Source organism: Lepisma saccharinum, chromosome 8 (assembly GCF_977018435.1).
Source record: "Lepisma saccharinum chromosome 8, izLepSacc3.1, whole genome shotgun sequence".
NCBI lineage: Eukaryota > Metazoa > Arthropoda > Insecta > Zygentoma > Lepismatidae > Lepisma > Lepisma saccharinum.
This window is the reverse complement of record NC_139236.1, coordinates 70,184,524-70,202,645: the sequence shown is the minus strand read 5'-3', so window position 1 is coordinate 70,202,645 and position 18,122 is coordinate 70,184,524. Positions and strand designations below refer to the sequence as shown.

The following is an 18,122-nucleotide window of genomic DNA, read 5'->3' as shown; positions in this document are numbered from 1 at the left end:
AAAAATAAATTGGAAAATAATTCCATAAAAGTATATGTTGATCTATTTTCCGAATACGAAAAAGTCGATGGTACAACAAGAGTCTTTTATCATCGAACAAAAAACCAGGCTCTTCATTTGGCGGACGTCGATAATTTGGACGAATTTTATTCCGATCTTTCAAATGAACTGGTTAAGAAACACGACGATTTCGAGGCTAAAGGGTCGGGATGGTCTCTATGTGGAAGTCCTCACACGTTAACTGTTTACGTGAACCAATTCTCGCCTCTTCGCACTTCCAGCTACGTTCCTCTTCCACCGAACATTCAACACAAGAGGGCTGTGTTAAATATACAGAACAGCGATAACAAGTGTTTTCTTTGGTGTGTGTTGGCGGAACTTCACCCGATTCATTGGCCAAATAATCCAGAACAGGTTTATCATTACAAGCAGCATGAACCTGAACTGGAAAATGCAATGACTGGCATCGAATACCCGGTGACCATTTCTGATATATCAAAATTCGAAACACGAGCACGAGATGCAGAAGGAAAACGCTTAATCATCAACGTGTATTCCTATACATTGGATAAACATGTCGTGCATCCCGTCAGGATAAGCGATGTCGACGATGATGATACTCGTGTGATTAATCTTCTTCTAATTTCAAACGACAGTGTTCATCACTACACGCTAATTCGTTCTCTATCACGTTTGGTCAGAAGTCAAACTACCAAATATGCAAACCACATCGAAGTTTGCCCGAGATGTCTAACCACATTCAACGGTAAAAAACGAGCCGATTATCAAAATTACACCGGACGTCAGATTGCTATCGAGAAACTTGCCGAACATAAAATTTATTGCGGCGACAACAGACCGACTCGCATGTTGATGCCGAAATCAAAAGAGGTCGAAGAATTTAGGATGCATAAGGCATTTTTGGAGCATCCCGCAATCATCATTGCTGATTTTGAGTCTTTTCTCAAACCGTTGTCGTACTGTGAACCAGACCTCGAACTTTCTTTCACAACACCGTATCAGTTGCACGAAGCCTCGAGTTTCGGATATGTTGTCGTGCGACAGGATAGGATAGATGAACCGTATGTTTACCGAGGACCAGACGTAATCAAACATTTTTTTGAAAAGATGGTTGAAGAGGTTGAGACCATTGGCAGCCTCTTACGCGAATCGAAACCAATGCTTCCATTATCCAGCGACGAACTTCAATCTCACAATAACATTGAAACGTGTCCGGTGTGCGATCAACGTTTCACCGACGAGAACCGGAAAGTATTTCACCATAATCACTTCACCGGAAACTACATCGGTGGAATCTGTAACACGTGTAATCTAAAGATCCAAAAACCTACGTTTGTCCCCATATACCTTCATAATGGCAGCAGGTTACGACTTCCATCTCTTAATTCGGAATCTTGGATATGATAGACAAAAAATAAATATTCTAGCAGAGAATGAAGAAAGGTACATCAGTGTCAGCAAGCGAGTATTGATTCCGGGAACAAACAAAACTGTGGAGATGAGATTTTTAGATTCTTACAGATTTTTATCTGCGAGCTTGGACGCTCTTGCAAGCAAACTTTCGGCTGAACAATTTAGAATAACGAGAGCTAATTTTCCCACCGTAGACATAGAAATGATTAGACGTAAAGGTATTTATCCATATGAATATGTTAGTGATAATTCTAAATTTAACGACGACACTCTTCCACCTCAAAAAGAATTTTACAGTCGACTCAGAGAGAAAGGAATCACGGATGATGAATACGAATTAGCGCAACGGATGTGGGACAAATTAGGATGTAGGACACTCGGCGATTATCACGATGCCTACTTAAAACTGGACGTGACGATACTCGCGGATGTTTTTCAAGCATTCAGGAAAATGTCGGCGAATATTTACAAATTAGATCCTGCATATTTTTACGGTCTCTCGGGCTTAGCGTGGTCTCCCATGTTATTACAGACAAAAATAAAACTCGAATTGATACCGGACGTGGACATGTTATATTTTATCGAGAGGGGGATACGAGGTGGAATGGTGCAATGCGTACAGAGACATGCAAAAGCAAATAACGTTCACATGACAGAAGAATACGATCCTAACGAACAATCGAAATACATATTTTATGTGGATGCAAATAATTTATACGGACATGCTATGATACAAAAACTTCCTTACGGCGGGTTCGAATGGGTGGATACCACTTCCATTAACATTAATAATTTCAACGACTGTGAATTTGGCTTGTTTATAGAGGTGGACCTCGAATTCCCCGACCATCTACACGATTACTTCAAAGATCTACCTCCTGCACCCGAACTAAAATGTTCGCCTGATTCAAATCAACGTAAGCTTCTGTTAACATTGGATAGGAAAGAGAGATACGTTCTCCATTACAAAAATCTTCAATTCTTAATTGAGAAGGGAGTTCAAGTAATAAATGTGAGAAGAATAATGAAATTCAAACATTCCGAGTGGTTAAAACCTTACATTGAAAAAAATACGTATCATAGAACACGCGCGACGTCAGATTTAGATAAAGATTTTTTTAAACTCATGAATAATGCTGTTTACGGAAAAACAATGGAGAATGTCAGGAAGCACATGGACGTGAGATTAGTTCCCGATTCAAATAAATGTAGAAAATTGATAGCATCGCCGACATTCAAATCACGAAATATATATGATGAAAACCTGGCCGTTTGTGATGGATAAAAAAATAATCAAGTTCAACAAACCAATCTACGTGGGGGCGACGGTTTTGGATTTATCTAAACTGCATATGTTTGAATTTCATTATAATGTCATGAAACCCTTCTATAATGAAAATATAACACTTCTGTATACGGACACGGACAGTTTTATTTATTCCGTACAGACATCTGACCTCTACAACAATTTGAAACAACCGAAAATGATTGATCATTTTGACACATCTTCCTTCCCTCAACCAAACAGATTTGATCTCCCTTCACGCAATAAAAAAGTGCTTGGTAAAATGAAGGATGAATGCAACGGAGAAATCATTCTGGAGTTCGCAGGCTTACGTTCCAAAATGTATGTGGTGAAAACAGAAACCAGCATCACCAAAAAAGCCAAAGGTGTTGGTAAAAATACCGTGAAAAACAAGCTTGTGTTCGAGGATTACATCAATTGCCTCTATTCACAGTCGAGGATTCTACGTTTGGAGACAAGGATACAAAGCGTAGACCATGTGATTACAACAAACAAAATTAGGAAAGTAGCATTAGATCCGCATGACGATAAAAGATGTATTTTGTCTTGTGGAATCCACACGTTGCCTTGGGGGCACTATCGTTTAGAAATTAGTAAAAATTGTAGGCAATGCAATTGAAAAAAAATAAAAATAACTATAACTAAAATAAAAATAATAAACTTTAACTGTCTCACATACACAATAAATAACTAGCAAGGACAATGAATCTCTTTGGTTTCCGAAAGCAAACAATGGAGACTGTACACCGCACGACAGATCATGAATTTCTACCTTCCGTGTTAACTAAACTCAACGGTCTGTTGATCATTCACCTCAACAGCATTTGGACGAAATTGGATGAGGACGTGGGCAAGATTTTTTACGTCTTCAATAACAATTTACATTTCTACGAAATTCCGATCGACGGGAAACTTCGGATCAACGTGAATCCGGAAAACGTAGGCGAAATCAAAATATCTACCGGCAAGAACATTTTTCGAATCAACCACGACAAGATGCTTTCTAACATTACGTACGATGTTTCAGCAGGAGATTATCTTTACGTGGAACTCCTAGGAGATTACGACAAACTCGTTCCTCTCTTCGTAGAATTACGAATCGTCTATCCTATTATAAATAACCGTTAACAAAAATGCCTAACGACATTTTCGGCAACACCAAGCGTGTAGACCACGCAGAAGAGATTCTCATGTTGGATATTCGAATTAAAAAGTTGAGGAGCGATTTGATCGCTTTGCAGGAGACCTTAAACAAAAGTTTAGAGTCGGAAATCGCTACGCTCCAAACGCAATGTCTCGATCCTATTCTGAAAATCGATTCCGAACTGAAAACGCTCATAAAAAATTATGTTGACGTACCTTCTTACGACAACGTTCAAAATATACAGTTGAGCGTGGATTCGCTTCAAAATGATTTGGCCAAGTTACAGCAATTTCAATCGAAAAATGAAGATTTGGAAAAATTGAAACTCGAAATCGAAAAACGAACTTCCGCAATCGAAAAGAATTTCTCTGAACTTCAAACCGTCGTGAACGATATCGACGTAGAACGCTTGCACGTCGTCGTTTCCAAATTACAAAAAGAATTCACCAGCACGTTGGAAGAAATTAAATCCAAGTTACAGACTGGAAGATACAATGACGAACCTACCATCGTCAGACGAACTGCAGGTCATCGGTAAAAGCGTCGCGAACATAAAAATTCAATTGGAGGCTTATCAAGATTTCGAACACATTCAAACCACCATCGCTACGCTTCAGGCGTCTCTGGAGTTGATCAACAAAGAAATTAAAAATATTCACGTTCAAGCAAGCGCGTTGACGAGCATTCAAGACACGTTAAGCACGGTTCAGCAGAAGATGGAATATTTAGAAAATTTGAACGTCGAATCGAACCTTGCTCATTTTCATCACGTACTGGACAACATACAGGGTGACTTGGAATCGTTACGGACGAGCGTGCCTTCGAAGGAAGATTTAGAAAAATTGAAAACGGCAGTGACGGCACTATCCGAATCGAGCGACATCAAAAGTTCATTGAGCGATCTCGAGAGTACGGTGGCCAATCTCCCCACCTCCAAAGAATTACACGCTTTGAAAAGGAACATATCTCGAATGCTGAAACGACTAGAAACGGAAACGGCAAACGTGGAACAGATTCGAGATGAAATTACTTCGCTGCGAGACACGGTTTCCACGTTGCCTACATCGCAGAGCGTCGCGGATCTTCACACGCAGTTTACCGAGATGCGAAGCATCGTGAACGATCTTACCGAGAAAAGCTCGAAATTGAATCAAGTTGAGAACCTTCAGAACATTGTCGTCAATATCAGAGATCAAGTTGGAGTGCTGGAATCCACGCAGGAATCGACGCTGGCCTCTTTCGGTGCCAAGTTGCAAGAACTGAACGAAAACTACAAGCAGTTGAACGTGGAAGTGAAAATCAAACCGTCATTTTCTGCCGTAACGGATACCATAGTCGAGCATTTGTTGCCCATCGAAAATAAACTTTAACACGTTCACAGTAATCTGCTCGGCGTCGACACTAAATTCGCCAAATTGTTCACCTTGCAAGCCATCGAAATCAACAGCGTACCAAATCAACAGAGAATCTCCACGTTCGTCGAAGGTAACAAACTGTACATGTTGCATCCTTATCATCCGTACTACAAGTTTCTCCTCGATGGTACGATTCAGATAAACGAATTTTCGTACTGGTCTCACGGCAGAAAAGCTAGCGTTCCCACCATGACCTTGATATCGAATCGTGGTGTCCAGAAAGCAGGAAACATTCCTCTGGCACGTTGGAACGAAACGCGCAACATATATGAAATACACGAAGATGAAGATCTTACCGTTTTCGACGTGAGTGCCGGCGATAAGCTGATCATTCAAAACACGAGCGAGGTGCCACCCTCTTTGAATCCCATCACGCTGGTGCTTCTCTTGAAACGTAATCTCTAAAAAAAAAATGTCTAGGCAAGCCATCGTCGAAGAATTGCATAAACCTGCATGCCGCAACTACGAACGTTTGGCGGTGGTAACCAAGGGAATCGATGACCTCTGGCAAAGTGACCTCGTGGAGATGAGCAGCGGCAATTTGAAAAATGTACATAAATTGAACAAGGGCAACAAGTACCTCCTCACCGTCATAGACACATTTTCGAAATTCGCATGGGCTCTGCCTTTGAAGGCGAAAACGGGAACATGCGTCACGGAAGCATTCAAATTAATTTTTCGCGAAAGCAACAGACGACCACGGTTTTTGCAAACAGACAACGGTAAAGAATTTTACAACGCCGTATTCCAAAAGTTTATTCAAAAACATGACATTCGACATTATTCGACTTTCAGTCACATCAAAGCCAGCATCGTGGAAAGATTTAATCGAACCTTGAAAACACACATGTGGAAACGATTCACGCTTCGGGGAAATTACAAATGGGTCGACATCCTGCCGGAACTCGTCGACACCTATAATGATACGGTACACAGAACGATAGGCATGAAGCCAGCTGACGTTACGAAATCTGACGAGCAGCGTTTAATTTCTACAGTTTACTGTCCAAAGTACACTCCGACTACCAAGAAATCAAAATTCAAAATTGGAGACCAGGTGAGGATCAGCAAATTCAAACGCACCTTCGAGAAGGGATTCACAAAAAATTGGAGCACGGAACTTTTTACGGTGGTTCGAGTTCTACCCGGAAACCGACACACGTATATAATAAAAGATAGTAGCGGCGAGATTTTGAAAGGAAGATTTTACGAAGAGGAACTCTCTAAAACGAAACACCCCGACACGTACCTCATCGAGAAAGTATTGCGTAGGAAAGGTGACAAACTGTTTGTCAAATGGCTGGGACTTCCGGAAAAGAGTTGGATCGATGCGAACGAAGTGATCTTGTGAGTACGTGGAACGTGGTGAAGCGTCTACCGGATTCGGAAAGTCAAACAAAAAAAAAAGAACGGCGAGTTGCTTTCCGACAGCATCCGTTGTCTAATCGTAGGTCCTTCAGGGTGTGGGAAAACGACACTGCTCGTGGACAATTTTCTCCTCGCACCGAATTGGTTAGATTGGAAGAACAGGTACCTGTACGTGTTCTCGAAAAGTTTGGAGCAATCCAAATACCAGCAACTGATGAAACTGTACGATGGTCTGGACATTGCAACGTTCGCTTCGGAAATAAAACCACTCGACGATTGTCGTGAAAATTCAGTCGTTGTGTTCGACGATGTCATCCTGGAAAATCAAAATGAAATTCGCAACTTTTTCACGCAAGGTCGTCACAAAGGAATGGATTGCTTCTACCTAGCTCAAACGTTTTCCAAAATTCCAAAACAGTTACTACGCGACAACGCTAATTTCATATGTTTGTTTCGTCAAGATCACACCAACCTCAAGCACGCGTACGATGACTACGTAGGCGGAGACATGAACTACAATCAATTTTCGGAACGCTGCTCTTCTTGCTGGAACAGTGACGATTTCGGATTCGCGACGAGGAAACCCAACGACGGAAAATATAGAAACAAAATCAACGAGTTTCTAAACGTTGCAACGTTGTGAGAAACGACGTGTATAAATAACGTTATGACGAAACGAAAAATCGAAGACGAAAATCTTAAGCTTCGCGATTACCTCGCGAAACGCTTCAAAGGTTGGAAATCCGAGAATCGCGGATTCTACGAAGAGAAGAAACGTCAAGATCAACCTGTGATCGATGCCATCAGCGATCTAGGCAAAGAAATGAAAGGTGCCACGGAACAAAATAAAAATTTGATCAACGAACTCGTACCACTCGCAGTTAAAAGTTACACCGTACCCACGCCCACTTCGAGCATTCCTTCGACGCCGTTCGAACTGAAGGACGTACCACGACGTCGAGCCATAAGCAGTACGTCTTCGGATAAGATCGAGTTGGGACCTTTGGCACGAGACTACCTGAGCACGGGGAAGTTCGACAAGGATGAAGTGTTCGGATTGTATCCGAGCATGGAAACCAACGAAGGCGGTGTCGTGTGGAGGATTGGGAAATCGAAAGTCACCTTCGAAGGCAACGACATTAAAGTTAATTTAGGCGAGAAGAACAGTTGGACCAGGTATCCGGGTACGGTGGGACTGTGGGAACTCGTTGCCAAAAAGCAGCCGAAAGATTACACGGACGAAGATTACCAGAGTTACAGGGAAATTCTAATCATGACGGATGCCATGTACCAGAACAACGATGCCTCGCAGAATAGGGTGAAATCGAGCAGCGGTGAAAAGTACAGGAATCTCATCAAACCGATATGGAACGAGGTGAAGAGTGGAAGCGGCGTCAAACGCTACAACACGTTACCCAAAGAATTCGTTTGGGTGGACGACGTGAGGAAGCTCGTGGACCGTTTGCTGGTTATTGCAGGCGAAGAGAATGCAGGCAATCGTAATTTCTACAACGAGAAGGTTGGCATCGTGGACATGATCAGCACGAAACTTTCCAACTTCATCGTGAACGACGACAAGGGCATAGGTTACGTGATCAAAATTATCAACACGCTGCCTCCGAGATTCTGGAACGTGGCCGAAGGAAAGGGACTCGTGAACGACATCATCAACAAGTTACCTTTCGAGATGCATTTACCTGGCTATCAGTACTGCGGACCGGGTACCAAACTCGAGAAAAGATTGGAGAGAGGAGACAAGGGTGTGAATCCGTTGGACGCTGCATGCAAAGATGACGACATCGCCTACAACAACACTCGCACGGATCTGGATGCACGTCACGAAGCAGACAAGAAATTGGAGCATGCCGCTTTCGAAAGATTCGTCAGCAGAGACGCTTCTTTGGGTGAACGGGTCGCCGCATTGGGTACGACCATCGCCATGAACACGAAACAAAAATTTGGGTGGGGTATATAAATAACATACAGTAAAAAAAATAATAACAACATGTCTCGTATAACTGATTTGCCGCCCGAGCTACTATGTAAAATATTCAAACACGCAGTAAACGGAGATTGTGAGGATATAGGGAAACTTGTAATCATAGCAAACACAACACCGGAATTTCATATCCCTTGTGAAATGGTTGTCAAGGACCATCTTCGGGAGATCAGCGGCCTGAGGTGCGGTGATCTCGACACACTTCTTTCGGCCGCAGGGGAAAAATTAAACGACAGGATGGACACGGATGATTGGTGCAAGTCTGAACAGAAGACGGCAGATATTATAACGCACATCATCGCGTTTTCCGAAGCACGAGCTTTCTTCCTCTTACACACACTGTGAAAAAAATAATAATATACGTGTCAAAAAAATATACGTGTCAAAAAAAATATGAGACAAAAAAATATGCGTAAAAAAATGTACGTCAAAAAAAAATTGCCATGGAAAAAATTTTTATCGTCAAAAAAAATTTGTCTCGTCAAAAAAAAGTTGACGTGGACATCGTCAGAAAAAAAAGTTGCCTTATCGTAAAAATTTTTTATCGTCAAAAAAATGTCAAAAAAAGTTGACGTGGAAAAATTATCATCGTCAGAAAAAAAGTTGCCTTATCGTAAAAATTTTTTATCGTCAAAAAAAAATTGTCACGCCAAAAAAAGTTGACGTGGAAAAATTATCACCGTCAGAAAAAAAGTTGCCTTATCGTAAAAAAATTTTATCGTCAAAAAAAATTTGTCTCGTCAAAAAAAAGGTTGACGTGGAAAAATTATCACCGTCAGAAAAAAAGTTGCCTTATCGTAAAAATTTTTTATCGTCAAAAAAAAAATTGTCACGCCAAAAAAAAGTTGACGGAAAAATTATCACCGTCAGAAAAAAAAGTTGCCTTATCGTAAAAATTTTTTATCGTCAAAAAAGTTCTCGTCAAAAAAAAAAGTTGTCAAAAAATGTGCAACAAAAAAAGTACGTGTCAAAAAAATGTACCTGTCAAAAAAAATTTGAGAAAAAAATGTAGGTATAAAAAAATATACGTGTCAAAAAAAGTACGTGTCAAAAAAAATATGAGAAAAAAAGTTGTCAAAAAATATGCAAAAAAATGTACGTGTCCCAAAAATGTAAGTCAAAAAAAATATACGAGAAAAAATATACGTGTCAAAAAAATGTACGTGCCAAAAAATGTACAAGTAAAAAAAACGATATATAAAAACACACATCGTGAAAAAAAAAATCTACGAGATCAAAAAAAATTTCTTCGGTATATATAAATAACACACATTGTGAAAAATTAAAATTCTGTAACACAGACACCCTGAAATTTCTCTTCGATATGACGACTGAAAAAATGAGTGATCTTCAAGCGTTAAAACAAATGGTAAATTTGTCAGTCGAATATGTAAAAATTCAGGAATTGGAAGTCGACAAACCTTACACGATAACTTCCGGTTCAATTGTTTCTACCCAGTATGGTCCCAAAGTGCGTCTGTTGCTCAACGGACAATACAGTCTATTTTTACCAGATCGATACGCTAACATGTTATCCGACGAGAAGCTATCTATTTTAATCGAGAACAAAACTCGAATCGTGTACAAGGGGACAAAGGAACTTCTTGGTAAGAAAACGAAGCACGTAATAGAATTTGATTAATCACAGACACCCACCCCCGGAATATATATATAAAATAACATACCATGAAAAAAATGACAACTTGTATAACTCAACTTCCTCCTGAAGTGTTGCACAAAATATTTACGTTCACATTCGACGGGGATGTAACTAAACTCATAGACTTGTGTAAAGTAACGCCAGAATTTCGTTCACCGTGGAAAATGATTTTCATGGATCACCTCCGAGAAATAAGCGGAATGAAAAAAATGTTCCGATCCCCAGAGACTCTCTTTCGAGCCGCAAACAAAAAAATTGACGATAGGTTAGACGAGCTGCACGAGTGGAGGCAGGGGAGAAGAAGATTTACCGAAGACTGGTACGCGTCGAACATTGAAACTGTCGATCTTGTAAACCACATGATAGCATTAGGCGAAGCAAAAACTTTTTTTCTTTCCCAGAATACATATATATAAATAACACATCGCCACCTATTCTGAGTGTGACGATATAAATAACACACATCGTAAACCTAACGGAAAAAAAAAGTTGTTCTCTTTCCCAGATAACATATAGCATCAAAAAAAAATGAAGCCCAAGGGTGTCGTGTACCAGATACCATATTCGAATCTGAAAATGCTGGGTGCCCTCGATGGGTTACTCACCAAGAAAGAACGCGAGAAGAAACGTTCTTGCTTGACGAAAGGACACGGAATGAAATTACTTCTCAGCACACCTCAATTGAGAAGGTTGCAGCGTTCGCGGAAACAGCAAAAGATCGGAGGTTTCATATTCAGCATCCCGGCCATCCTGGCAGCATTGGGGGCCGTGGGAAGTTTGGCCGGCGGAAGTGCCGCCATCGCGAAAACCGTCATCGACTCGAAGAAGAACAAGGAGGAATTGGAAGAACAGAAACGTCACAATCTGGCCATGGAGAAGAAAGGGGGGAAGGGCGTGATGAGGAAGTTTAAAAAAAAGAAACAGCCGCACTCACCAACCGAGACATTGAATCTCTGATCAAACCATTACAAATCAAACACTTCAGAGGCGTTTTCATGTCCGACTCGTTACCTTCAACCGTTAAAAGAAGAGAATGCGGAGTAGTCAACTTGGACCGTCAAGAAAATCCAGGCACGCATTGGATATGTTACCACAAAAATGATAAAGCATTCGTTTTCGATTATTTCGGAGGTGTTCCACCTACAAATTTAGTTCATTATCTGAAAACGAACAATCCTATATACTTCAACGACGAACGCATTCAAAATTTCGGAGACGTGAACTGCGGTCATCTCTGTCTCTCCATGCTCGCGTTTCTCTCTAAAATAAATAAGCCGCAGGTGGAAGATTTCCAGAAAGCATTGTGGAACCTTAAACAGCATCACGATGGGCGTGTTCCATCTAACGAGCGAATCTTCGATCTTGAAACTCACGCTGCACGACGACATCGTCTATCCTAAGCTCTATCCGTAGCTCTGCGTGCATTCTACAGCATGTACCTCATACCTAACGTCAAGCAGCACAACAAAATTAGCGTCGGAAGCGAACATGTCGTCGTCATGTCAGGTCAATACAATCTTTCTACTTTGCAAGCTCAGTTACCCAAAGGCACGTACCTTTCTCAAAATTCGGTCACGCACAGAGTCGAAATCGTGTCGGCGTCGGAGACCGTGGACCTGGGCACCATAGGAGAACTTTTAGGTTTCGAGAACAACACAAAACTCGAAGCTGGCATCAAGCACACGGGTGCGAACATTCCTAAATTTCTAGCCATCGAAACTTTGAACGTACACTGCAACGTGGCGGAAGGCATGATCACGAAATCTTCGGACGGATTGCTGGGAAGTCACAAGCAGACGGGAATCATAGCCACTTTCAAACCCAGTTCCGAATTCATGGAACCGATCATCTACACACCCTCTTCGCCGATCTATTTTCCAATATGTCGCAACCGCATAGACAACATAGAGTTGGTGGTGACGAACGAGAAAGGCGACATTGTGGATTTCGCAGGTGCAACGACGACGGCCGTCGTGGAGATCAACGTATAATAAATAACACACATAGTGAAAATGGAGCAAATCGAAAGTTACGAATTGCAATCTTTCCCTCCCAACCGTCGCACGTTCGCCAATTTGAACGAAGCGAACCGGGAGATCGAATACGACGTGGACGTAGGGGACAGGTTCGTTCATCCTCACAGAGCGGACCTCTACCTTCAATTCGACGTGGTGAAGAAAGAAAGCGGAGACGCGTTTCCCCCAGCAGCAGCAAATTTGATACTCGTGGACAACTTCGTGCCTCACCTGTTCTCGCAGGTGGAGGTGAGGAAACAGAACACCGTCATCGACAGAATCGATTATCCAGGCATCACGTCGACGGCAGTGGGAACATTGAAATTATCCAAAACGGACGCAGCATACTATCAGGCGGGAGGATTCGAAGCGGGGACCAAAATATCAACGAGAAGTCACACGGTGCTCTTTCCCATGCGTCTGCTGCCGGGATTCTTCTCGGACTACAAGGAGATCATGTGGAAGGGAGGACTGAGGATCACATTTCGAAGAGCGGCCAACGACAACGACGCACTGATGCGATACAGTAACTTGAACGCCGACGGCACGCCGCTGCCCAACACTTTACCCGAAGCAGCCAAGTGCGTCATCCGGAGCATGGAGTTAAGAATGCCGGTGGTGGAATACGAAACGAACTACGCCCTCAAGTACAAAGCGGAGATCTTGAAAAGTCCGCAGGTGCCGATTCACTTTCACGGTTACCAGTGCGTGCAGAAATTAGCATCGGGAAGTCACATGGAATTCGACGTGACGACGCAGTTCAACAACATACAGTTCGACATGCCAGATTTCGTCGTAGTGCTCTTTCAGACCGGGAGGGACAAGAATCAGGAAAAAGATTCCAGCAAGTTCGACGACTGCAAGATCAAGAACGTTTATCTCAAGAATGGCAGGAATGAAGTGTTCCCGCGCGAGAATTACAACCTCGACATGACCAAAGACGATTACCTCAAACTTTACGAAGCTTACACGGCTTACAAGCGCGTGACACGCCCAGCGAATTCAAAACCCACAGACCCATGTCCGTCATCAATACCACGAAAAGGAAGCAGGTCGTGGTCAACGATCGCACCAACATCAAGATCGTCTGCGAGTTCCACGACGCGCTGCCTGCCGATACTCTATGCAGCGTCATCCTGGTCGCAGAGAAGTCATTCATCCACGACGTGAAGAACGAGAGGGTCACGGAGCAGTTTTAAAAAATATTCCTAAAAAAATTTCCACTTACTAAAAAAAAAATCAACAAGGTTATATAAAATATAATGTAAGTTAGTTCGGTGTGCAAATAAAAAAAATGATAGGTCACTGAAGATCGTAAAAAAAAAATCGTAAGATAGGTTAAGTTATATCACGTAAGATCGTGATCGAGTAAGATGTTGGCAACACTGCGAGAAAATAAGGCTTGTGTCTTACAAGAGCAAACCATTAAGTCGAGCCCCACCGAGCCCCACTTTCGGTTGGTGAACTCTCTCCATTTGGGTCTACTACAGTTCGGTGTGCAAATAAAAAAAAATGATAGGTTAAGTTATATCACTGAAGATCGTAAAAAAAATCGTAAGATAGGTTAAGTTATATCACGTAAGATCGTGATCGAGTGAGGTGTTGGCAACACTGCGAGAAAATGGGGCTTATGCCTTACAAGAGAAAACCATTAAGTCGAGCTCCACCGAGCACCACTTTCGGTTGCAGAACTGTCTTTTTAGGTCTACTCTAAAGTAGGTCAAAGCATGTAGAGGCTCTCGTGTAGTTTAGCACGTAATAAAAAAAAAGGATAGGTTAAGTTATATCACGTAAGATCGTGATATACCTACCAAGTGTGAGTGGGGAAAAAAAGGGAAATTTTACTAAAACATCGCTAAACGCTAAAACATCGACAAAAAATTGTCAAAATATGTCAAAAACTGATATTCAATTGATAAAAAAAAGGCTACAAATGCATACCTACCAAGTGCGAGTGGGAAAAAAGGGAAATTTTACTAAAACATCGCTAAACGCTAAAACATCGACAAAAAATTGTCAAAATATGTCAAAAAGTGATATTCAATTGATAAAAAAAAAGAGGCTACAAATGCATACCTACAAAGTGCTGCGTAGAAACAATACTTTTACACTACTAACCCGGGACCTTTCGATTACAAGGTGACGACTTTACCACTACGCCATCAGGAAGGCCCTACAAAACCATTGAGATTGATGGCATAAAGATTCGTATGTGAAGGTAAAAAGTTATTACAAAAAAGATGAATCAGCTTAAATATGTACATTTGGATCATTAACATCAATGCTGTTAAGGACATTGTGCTTAAGTCTGAGTTTTACACTTTATAAATTGAACAATTGAAGGTCACATATTCAAGTTAATCTGTCAATTAGGTTAGTGTCTGAACATTAATCAGAGCTGCTGGGAAAAAAAGATCAGGATAAGTACTAATTTGTATTATTTATAGGCCTTATATTTAGCCCAAAAGTCATATTTTAGGGCTTAAATCTCTACTTTTGTGATAAATAGCATATTTTAGTATTGTGGAAGATCTCATTCCACAAATGAAATTTGAGTGGTGCTTAGAACATAGTGAAAACGTATGAAAATATTTATGGCATAATGAAGGGTACCAACATGAAACTAAACTGCCAAGTTGAAGTTTAATGGAGACTGATATTGACATAAATCTAAACAATATAGTTAGATTTTAGTGATAAAATACCAGAATTTGGTGCATTGTGAATTAATATGTCAAGTATCTGATATAGTTTCTTCGGATAGACCAAATTTATAACATGTCTGAATAACAGGTGTTAGCTGCCTGTAAAACACATGTTTTTAGTATGCACAGTCGTGTGTGTTTTACAGTTACACAACATCAATTCATCAAAATGTGCTTGTACTGTACATCAGCTGTAATGTCAGTACAACATATGTTTTTTTATGTCAAAGTATCTTTGACATGTTTTTTTAACCTACATTCTTATTCATCCCTAATTCATCCACATGTACACCCGTGAGCGAAAAAAAAAATGCCCACCCTCGAAAATTTCAAAGTCCAAATCTGCACGATGTTACAACAAGGTGGGGCAGTGTAGCAAACCTCACATGCAAGAAAGTAGCATCGCCAGTACGTCGAAGTCTTGGTGATGCTACAAAACATATGTAATTGATGTATTTACTTATTTCTGACGAATAATTACAAATATTTAAACAATTGATAAATTTCGCAACACATTCTTTGCTTTTGCTTCATTCGTCAACATTGCTATTGCTGCAGATATCTTCTGAAACTCTGTGAATATCTGAAAGATGATTGGTATGTTGGTTCCAAAAAATGATAAAATATAATATTTTCAACTTGATAAACATTATGTGCTGAATTTTGCATAAAATGAATATTGAAAAAAAAATACACAAACATGCGCACACACAAAACGCATATATAGCAAGAAATGAACACAATAGTAATTGGGTGTTTGGTCACATAAACAACACGCGTGTTGATCTTATAGTGCAGGAGGCCTTAAAAAGATCGCTTCGCGGGCTTCCAGCAGACAACAATATGGGGGGTGTGTCTGCGAGAACCAATCAGGGCCGCGAATGAGCGAGCCCGGTTGCCACAGCTAGCTTGCTGCACTCTTCTGGAAGGGTGAGTGAACTCTGCCTCTTGCTACCTCGGCCTGTTTGTTCGGCTGAGGAGCAGATGACGCGAGAGTATCGGCAATAGTGTGCGAGCAACGTCTGCTGTTAGCCTGCAAAATGCTCTTTCTAAGGCCTCCTGCACTATAATTACGTGTCCTACCATGTAGACAATGAAACTGCAAATGGTGCGAGTTCTTCACAGTTTGTAACACTGTCGATCATCGTGGCAGTCAATCCGACTCAGCTTTTGGCTTGTAGGAACTGATTACATTCCTACAGGCTACAACAATCATACATAAGGACATAAAAAATATCATGGCCACAAACCAAACTGTAATATATGGGGGAAATGTGTCAACAGGTCTCTCGCAAAATGTAAAGTTGCACAAAGTGGCTGGACGAAACGTGCCATGTGGTATCTGCCAAGCGAGACCGGAAGAGCATGTTGAGTGAAAGAGAAGACAGAAAAACCTACTACGAATTCTGATGGCAAGAAGTTCGTGTTATAGGAATGAAATCATTTTACAGCAATACTCAAGGTTGCCTGATGCTGCGAATGAACCACATATTCTTGCCATATCCTCCTGAAGGCAAATCTCAGGAACAAATCTATCACCCAACAGCAACTATCTAGTCAAAGGAAAAAAGCGTGTGTAATTACAAATCTTACAGTTTTTCACAATGTTATCTTTATTATTAATATTATCAGCTTATGAAAATTTCGAGTACTTTAAAGTTTTCTTCAACACATACATGAACTACTAGACATTCCGATATTTGTAAGGAACAAGTCATATTTTGATTAGCGTTGTAATACTAGGCTCTTCAATCTAGAAATGTTTCTGATAAACGCAAACAAATATTTATAACGAATATTGCAGCACACTGTCGTGCTTCCGAAAGTAATTATCAAATGGTTTGAAACAAGTGAAAACAATAGGGCAATTTTAATAATCATACATTATTTAACTACCATACGCTGCAAAAAAGGAAAGAATAAAAGTATTGGCCGAGTGGAGACTTGAACATGGGATCAAAATGTCAGTATGAGTTTATAAGTAGGATGCCTTAACCAACTACTCTAGATTTCTGTCTTCTCTTTCACTCTCTCTCTCTCCACCCAAAATTTTATCATTTTTTGGAACCAACATACCAATCATCTTTCAGATATTCACAGTTTCAGAAGATATCTGCAGCAATAGCAATGTTGACGAATAAAGCAAGAAGAAAGAATATGTTGTGAAATTTATCAATTGTTTAATTATTTGTAATTATTCATCAGAAATAAGTAAATACATCAATTACATATGTTTTGTAGCATCACGACGTACTGGCGATGCTACTTTCTCGCATGTCAGGTTTGCTACACTGCCCCGCCTTGTTGTAACATCATGCAGATTTGGACTTTGAAATTTTCGAGGGTGGGTGGTTTTTTTCACTCACGGGTGTACATGCACTGTATACTTTTCTCTCCACACCATGTACAGCCCTGTTTGTGATTTCTGACATTGTATTTTATAGTGCACAACAGTGGACTAATTTCAGGCATTTACAGGTGCAAGTCTGACATTTGAGTGTAGCATGCCTCCTTTTTTTTTTTTTTTTTTTTTTAACTAGGGTTCTTCGTAGGAAACATCACAAAATGATTGTCTGTTTTGATAAAGTTATTATTGAAATTGGTATATTCAAAAAGCTAACACTGCTGATGCAATCAGGAAACTGACCAAGTTTTTGTGTGCCTCTTGTTCTTAATGTGTAATTGCATCAAAACCTGCTATGAGGCAGCAGTTTGCACAAAATTCTTCAATGTTCATTGAAACTGCCTCCTGGTGGGCACTGATGCAACTACATGTTAAGAACAAGAGGCACATAAAACACGGTCAGTTTCTCAATAGAATGCAGTGCCAACAATAGTTTTTTTGAATAACACAGTATCAGTAATAACTACATATTTCTCTTAGTTTACGTTTCAGGATAGCACACACAAACTAAGGATAAAGGGAATGTGTGTTCTCCTGAAACGTCACATTGAAAATTGTAAGAACCGTAATTCTACAATGCAAGCAATACATACATACAAGAAAAATCAGTAATAACTTTGTAACACCCTGACAATAATTTTGGAAAGCCCTGTATTATAGAAATAATATAAA

At 40.6% G+C, this 18,122-nt stretch overlaps 2 protein-coding genes across 3 annotated transcripts in view; one reads left to right on the top strand and one right to left on the bottom strand.

Moving 5' to 3' along the window:
• LOC145991105 (BLOC-1-related complex subunit 8 homolog) overlaps positions 1 to 18,122 on the bottom strand; it is a 56,059-nt gene that overhangs the window by 12,278 nt on the left and 25,659 nt on the right. The window lies entirely within an intron of this gene.
• Positions 1 to 18,122, top strand: part of LOC145991103 (pyridine nucleotide-disulfide oxidoreductase domain-containing protein 2-like) — a 79,188-nt gene that overhangs the window by 53,040 nt on the left and 8,026 nt on the right. The window lies entirely within an intron of this gene.